Below are 7459 nucleotides of genomic sequence, written 5' to 3'. Positions count from 1 at the left end.
GAGCAAGACACATGCATGGGCAAACGGCTTTGATTGCCACACTTGGAGAATGAGGTTCCTGTCCCTTTAGTACAGATCACTTTCTGAGTACCTTCATTTTCTCCTATTGGCAATCTGAACCACCTCTTCCTTCTGCTTTCTTCCAACACACCACCTGCTTCAAAACAAAACTTCCCCAGTAAAATCAACATTTCCCCAGTCTCTCCAAGATAAAAAGTAAAGCTGGTCTAAATACTTTGATGGAATTTTCTGCAGTCCTTTTGCAAAATTGGAACTTTCCCATCCAACTTTGACTAAATTATGTGTATTTAATTCTTTTAACTTTTCAATACAATTAATATATTTCAATTTGGCTTTATTAAAATCAAACAATTCAGTCTTTTGTTTCAAATAATTTTTTGCCTTGGAACGTAGTTCACATTACTAAAATTGATGACTCTACATGCCTTTTAAAAAATTTAACTGCATTACTAGCTCTCCTTAACTTTTCTTCTCCACATTGCCATTGCTAGGTAAACTCTGCAATTAATCAGAGAGTAGTGACTGCACAGCAAGGTATTAGCCCATTCACGTCACACTCAGCTTGTCTGAGCCACTTGTAACTAATAATGCCAGAGATAGCATTAGCATCACTGTGTTGGTACTTGACATTCTTAATTTAATTATATCCCTAATAGTCTTAATAATTACAGACTTTTTCTTGCCAACTACAATGCTAATTTTTTTCCTTTTCCTCTCTCAAAATTGCAGTTCATAATCCAAAGGTGTTTGCTGTGAACCATACAATAAGTAACCATATAAGGATAATGGATTGTCAAACCAGGACATGGATGTTTAAGTTTTACCTGTCTCTGTAATCTCAGTATGCTTTGGGAGGGAAAAAACCCCTCTTGTCTTTAAACGATGTGAAAATGCCATGGTAACTTGCAAAAAGTGAATAAATTACTGTTTCTAAAGTAGTCCATTTTCTGTCATACTTTTTTCCACACTTACACTTATGAATCAAAAATGAAACACTACCATGTGTAGAATCATTATGTTCTGATGTAGCTTGTACTATGATGTCCTGGTTTCAGCTGAGATAGAGTTAATTCTCTTTCTAGTGGTTGCAGTGTTTTCAGATTTTGTATGAAAGGAATGTCAATAATGCATATTGTTTTAGTTGTTGCTAAACAATGTTTGTACTAGTCAAGGACTTTTTTCAGCTTCCCATAGAAGCTGGGAAGGAGCATAGACAGAACAATGGAATGGCCAATGGAATATTCTGTACCACAGACGTCAAGCCTGGTATACATGGGGGCTGGCCGGGGAGTGGGGAATCCACAATCTCTGCTCAGGTCAGGCTTAGCAACCGATTCATCAGGCAGCAAGAGTGACCTGTGTCTTGTATATTCTTTCACCATTATTATTGTTGTTATTATTATTGTTGTTTTCCTTTTCTGTTATTGTTCTATTAAACTGACTTTATCTCAACCCACAAGTTTGGTTTTTTTTCCTTTCCCCTCCTTTTCTCCCTACCCTTCTCAGGGGGAAGCAGGGATAAGCGAGAGGCTGTGTGGTCCTAGTTGCTGGCTGGGGTTAAACCACAACATATGAGTATAGGGATATTTACTTACTGGTGTTTCTGCAAATGATGGAGTTACAGGTCCAGCAGTTTTAAACAACTTACCTAAAACTAATATTGTCTATAGCATTAAGATACCATATCTATGGTATATATGCAAGAAAGAGCTCTTTTTTAACTTGCTATCTTGGCTATCACAGAAAGTTGTGATCCTCCAGGAATTCCTTCCCATTCCACAAGGATGTCAATCCCAAACATTAACTTGCTCAGTACAATCAGTAGCTCCTTTTGTCTCATTGACAGATTCTGAGGGCAAATACCTACCAAGAAATCGCCCATTTTCCCTTTTCCATTATTTCAGTAGGAGTCAGTCCTCTAAGAACTTTTTCACATCTAGCACTAATTCATCATTTAAAAAGAGAAAATAAGACATCAGAGCTTTCTGTTTCTTAGACTTGGACTCTACCTGCCCAAAGAATCTGGTGCTGACACACAGGTGAAAATATAAGAAGTGTTACCCTCTTCCCAAAATAAGGAGGCCTAAGGAGATAAAAAAAATGAACCATTCATGTCTCAGGGTCATAGGATGCCCCTTGGCACCTGAAGAATTCACTCCTGTGCACTAGTTTTCCTCCTCATCTTCCTGCTGGCAGAAAGCAACTTACTCTGCCTGTTCCCTGGATTGTGGGGCCTTTTCCTTCACCAGGCAACAAACCCTGCAGGACTACCCCAATTTAAGATGGAGACGCTAAGCAGGCAAGCATGACATCATGCTTGTCTCTTCCATATAGTGTCTCACTGGCTGACTTGAGCAAAAACCAAGGATCAGTGCCTCTCTCCCCCACCACTTTGTCACCACTGCTACTAAAATTATCTTCACCAAGATCTTAAGTGCAAACAAGTTGGAAGAATCGATGTCACCCATTAGTGCTGCATACCCACAGTCCAGAGCTTACCTCTGCTGCAACAGAGGTAGTAATCAGCATTTTGTAAACTGGTGACATTACTTATTCCCCAGACACAAACGTGCACACAAATGGAATTTTAGGTAGGATTTTTGTTATCAAAATTCCTTCTCAGAAATCATCCTGAGAGCAAACAGGTACATAACACTTCATGTTGCACTATAAACAAAGTTCAGATATATTCATATCAGTAAGATGCTAGGTACCCAAACAACAGATAGACAACTAAACACTTTGTGGTTTGGTTGAATGGCCTTTTTCTAGCTTGCTACAACTTCTCAGTGTCTTCATAACATTTTTTCTATATGGACCTGATGGTGTGATTTTTGTTTTGTTGGGGGAGGGAGGTGGTTTGAGGTAATTAAAAGGGAGCAAACAGAAAAGGGAACGGTAGAAAACTTTAACTGTAATCCCCAACTACAGCTCCTCACTAATGTCAAAACAATTTAGTTATACAACACCACTGTGACTCCCTTTGGAGCTCTATGCACTAAGTCGCTTGGCATTTATTAATATACTTGTTTTTCCTACCACCCAAGCCAAAGAATGCATTTTTAAAGACAAGTAAGACAAAGCTATATTAGCGTGGATGAATTTTATTGAGATCTGTTGGGCAAAAATGTACTCGTATTGCAGTTTGTCAACAGTTCATAGCAGTAAGTCCATAAACTCTGAATTAATCCAAAGACTTCCATGAATAGGCTTAATCCTTAAAAAAATTATTAAGTAAACCGAAAGGGGCTGCACACACACAGAATATATGCTTATATTCTTTACCTTCTGCTTCTGTGTAGTGAAGAACTGTTCTAAGATGTTACGTACTGAAATAAACAGAATCAAGCTAAACCAAGTAAGTTTGGATTACAGACCAGAAGGGAGAGAATGGTAGTTGCCATGTTTTCCTAAAAAGCCCCAAACTGCCAAACCAGCCTGCAGAGGGAATTAATAGCATTTCACAAAGAAAAAAAAGTGAATAGTGCATATTAGTTAAGAGGACTAAAAGAAAACTTGCAGCTATTTTTAAAAGTGCACATCAAGTCACCAAACCAACCACATGATGGCAGTCCAACATTAAAAAAAAAAAAAAAGGAAAACCACGTGCATTTAATAGAAACTATTTGAAAAAGTAGTTCAAATCCATGCATACTACTCAGAATATACCCAAGCGATACTGTAGAACACTGAGTTTTAATCTTTCCTGATTAGCATACCTCTAAACATTTTTAAGGAGGTAAAGACCCAATAAGCAAAGTCTGCTGTTTTACCTTCCATGAAACTCTGACTTTATAGTACAGTTCATACATACCAGAGTCCACAGAAACAAGATCTAAATACCACTGTTCCATAATTTTAGAAAATAACTATTTCCATGTATAAATGTGCTGACTTGCACACTCTTCACTCAAGAGTTCAGACTCCAATCCACATATATTCTGTTTCTGAAATACAGTACATAGTTTAATCTCATATAACACAGTTCAACCAGGTATTAGACCTGACGAAGCTCTTAGTTTCTCCCCTAATAAGCAAAACCAACAACCTGAGAAAACAGAAGTTCTGGTACATTCCTAACTCCGAAATAACAGTTTTCTGGTATGCTTTTCACCTAATCCCCCTTTTTTAGTTTCATCCTCACTAACTGCAACCCAACTACCTACAGAAATTCACATATGTAATTTCCACTCCAATTCTTTGGTATGCATATGCAACATATCACAAGCTTATGAATGCCCAAAACTTTAAAGATGATTGGTGAGAGATCAAAAGTCGTAACTGATGACATCCACAGTCTCATTCACTTGTATTCAGTGTTGTTTGCTACTGCTGACTATGCCATTTGCCTTTTACCATTTGTATTAGTGAGGCTAACGATTTCAGTGGTGTTTCCAAAATAATTTCCTAATGCTTTTCCTAACCAGCACATGGCAGATTGTTCTGGTTAGCACATATGCCCAAAATTGCTCCCTTGTTCCCAGAATCATTAATTTTTATTTGTCTATATTGAACTGCATGTGCTTTATGCCAACCAAATCAAGATGGGTCAAATTACTTTGCATCTTGTGTCTCTCATTACTGTCTTTGCTTTTGTCAGTATAATGAGTAACTCTGAAGACATGTTTTCTCATATCTGTGTTCAAATTATATGGAGCAAATTAGCAATATCAGCGGTATACAACAGTATATATATACCAGTAGCTGGTAAGACATTTTAAAGTGCAAACATTTTTACACAACACAGGGCATTAAAACCTCACCACACAACAAAACTGCTACTACACCAAAACACAGCTATTTGTCTTTCTAACTCAGGTTAGAAATACAGATTCAATTTAACTTGATATTTCGACTTTACAGGAATGCTAGCTGATAGCTCACCTGTGGGTCTATAATCACAGATGTGTGGCTTATAAGCATTCTTCCACTCCATGAAGAGAAAGTAAACCTGTTGTGCTTAGAGCACGTTAAACTGCAACACCTGGCTCACAACTCCCAAGGCTGTGACTGAGCTTTTCCTTACATCTGTTTCAATGTGAATACCTGTTTGCAACCATGAAATCAAAGGGCACTCTCATTCTAATTAAGTTCCTTTCCATAACGTTCAAATGATCATCCAACGCACCAGAGAAGGTAGTGGAGGAGCTTTTCCAGCCTTTTGGTGCCTCTGGGTGATACCATAATTGGATGGTACCTCCTCTTCCACATAGCAATGGCCATTGTCCAGTTGTAGGCTCAGGACCCTTGGCTCTACAGTGCCTTCTCCCCTCAATTCTCCACTTGTTCACTGAATTAAGTTTTTTTGATTGCTCCCCCAGCATCCATGACGCTCTAAGTTTACTTCCTCAGAACATGGCCAGCAGCTTGAAGAGATAGGCTAAAACTTGCAGTTCTTTCCTTCTCCTCGTAAAGCCTGCCTATCAACGGACAGTCCACTGAGCTAGTTGACTTATGCTTGCACCATGACACCACTTTGATATATACAGTCTGAAATATTTCAAAATATATTCAACATACTTTAAAACATATGTTCTTTGATATTTTCCTCCTGCTCATGGGATGTTTACAATTTCAAGGCTGCTATACCTACTATTAAACTCAGAAGTACATCTGCAAGAAAAATTGCATCTTGCTCCATAATTGAAAACACACAAAAACTAAAGAACATGATGGCCTTCATTATAGCATGTACAGAACATGATTTTGTTGTTATGATGCCTTTAATTCTAATTAAGTTCTTCCCACTTGTTTGGAGTTTTTCTTTCTTTATGCTAAGAATCAAAAAGCGTCCATTATAAGAATGTTATGCAAATCCATAATCCATTCTGTTAATCAACATAGAAGGAAACTGATGGCTTGTCAGTAATTATTCAGAAAATGCTTAACTGTGCAAGTCTTTGAAAATGCTTAAAAAATCAGAAGTACAACCACACCATCTTCTGACCAATTTGTGGTATGACACGTCAGAAAGCTCTACAAACACCCTGACTCTGGTTATTTTCATATTTAACTCAGAATGACTGCTCGATCTCCATAAAAGTAGTAAGTGTATGATGAAGATAAAGTGGGTGGGCACAATATTACAGCCCAATTCCATCTGTACTCCACATAAAGAATTCCAAGTGGCATACAGTCCTGCTTTCAGCTGGTGAAGGTTAATTTTCTTTCTAGTGATTGCTGTGAAAGGAATGTCAATAACGCATATTGCTTTAGCGGCTGCTAAATGATGTTTATACTTTTCAAGGACTCTTTCAAGCTTCCCATAGAAGCTGAGAAGCAGCACAGACAGAACAAAGGAATGGCCAGTGGAGTATTCCACACCATAGACATCATGCCTGGAACATAAATTGGGGCTGATGTCATGCTTGGTATATATAAATGGGGGCTGGCCAGCAAGGGGCAATCCATGATCACTGCTCAGGAAGGTACCAATTCACCAGGTGGTAAGGGTGACTTGTGGTACTGTTATTATTGTTGTTGTTATTGTTATTTTCCTTTTCTGTTACTGTTCTATTAAATTGTCTTTATCTCAATGCACAAGGTTTTTTTCCCTTTTCTCCCTCTTCTCCCTGTGTTTCTTGGGGGAAAGGGGAGAACTCCAGGAGCAGCTGTGTGGTCCTAGTGGCAGGCTAGAGTTAAATCACGACACATATGCAATACCAGTTTCACCCAGAAAACCTTTAGATTGAAAGGCTTTTTCTAAGAGAACATTCTAAATCCAGTTTTGTCAGTGGTAACGGTTACCACGCTTCTGAAAAATTTTGTTTAATAAAAATCTGTTAATCTTGTGCACAACACTGACCACAAAAACCTCCACAAATAATTTCCATTCAAATGGAAACTGTCTTTCAAAAAGAAAAAAAAAAAAGACAATTATCCTTTATAAAAATAGCCATCTTTATCTCCAGTGAAAAAAAAAAAAATTACTAAACTATATAAACCAAATTTATTTGCTAAAACCGAGTATTTTAAAGTTCTTGAGATGTCCATCTAACACCACTCCTAAATAGTTCAATAAAACCACATGGCTACCTTTCATTCTTCATTTCAAACTACTGTGTGAATATAGGTACTGCCAGGTAAGAGAACTGCTTCTAAAATAGCAGAAGTATTTCATGTATATACAGGAGCACTACATTTTACCTATATATTAGCGCTCGCAGAAGACGCTCTACAACACACACAGAGGAAGCTCTCCACTTCTACCGGTATAATTCTTCACTCCTGACACCTCTTGCTATATCCATCCTATATGCAGATTGGGAGTCTTTACATCTGCTTCACATTAAGACTTAACAGACCACCTTCGGTACCGCCCAGCCTACCACCGGTACCGGTACCAGTACCAGTACCAGTACCAGTACCAGTACCAGTACCAGTACCAGTACCAGTACCAGTACCAGTACCGCCACGGCGCTCCCCGCCAGCCGCCGCC

This window comes from Charadrius vociferus, unplaced genomic scaffold (assembly GCF_000708025.1).
Source record: "Charadrius vociferus isolate BGI_N301 unplaced genomic scaffold, ASM70802v2 scaffold126, whole genome shotgun sequence".
NCBI classification, from domain to species: domain Eukaryota; kingdom Metazoa; phylum Chordata; class Aves; order Charadriiformes; family Charadriidae; genus Charadrius; species Charadrius vociferus.
This window is presented reverse-complemented; position numbering follows the sequence as displayed.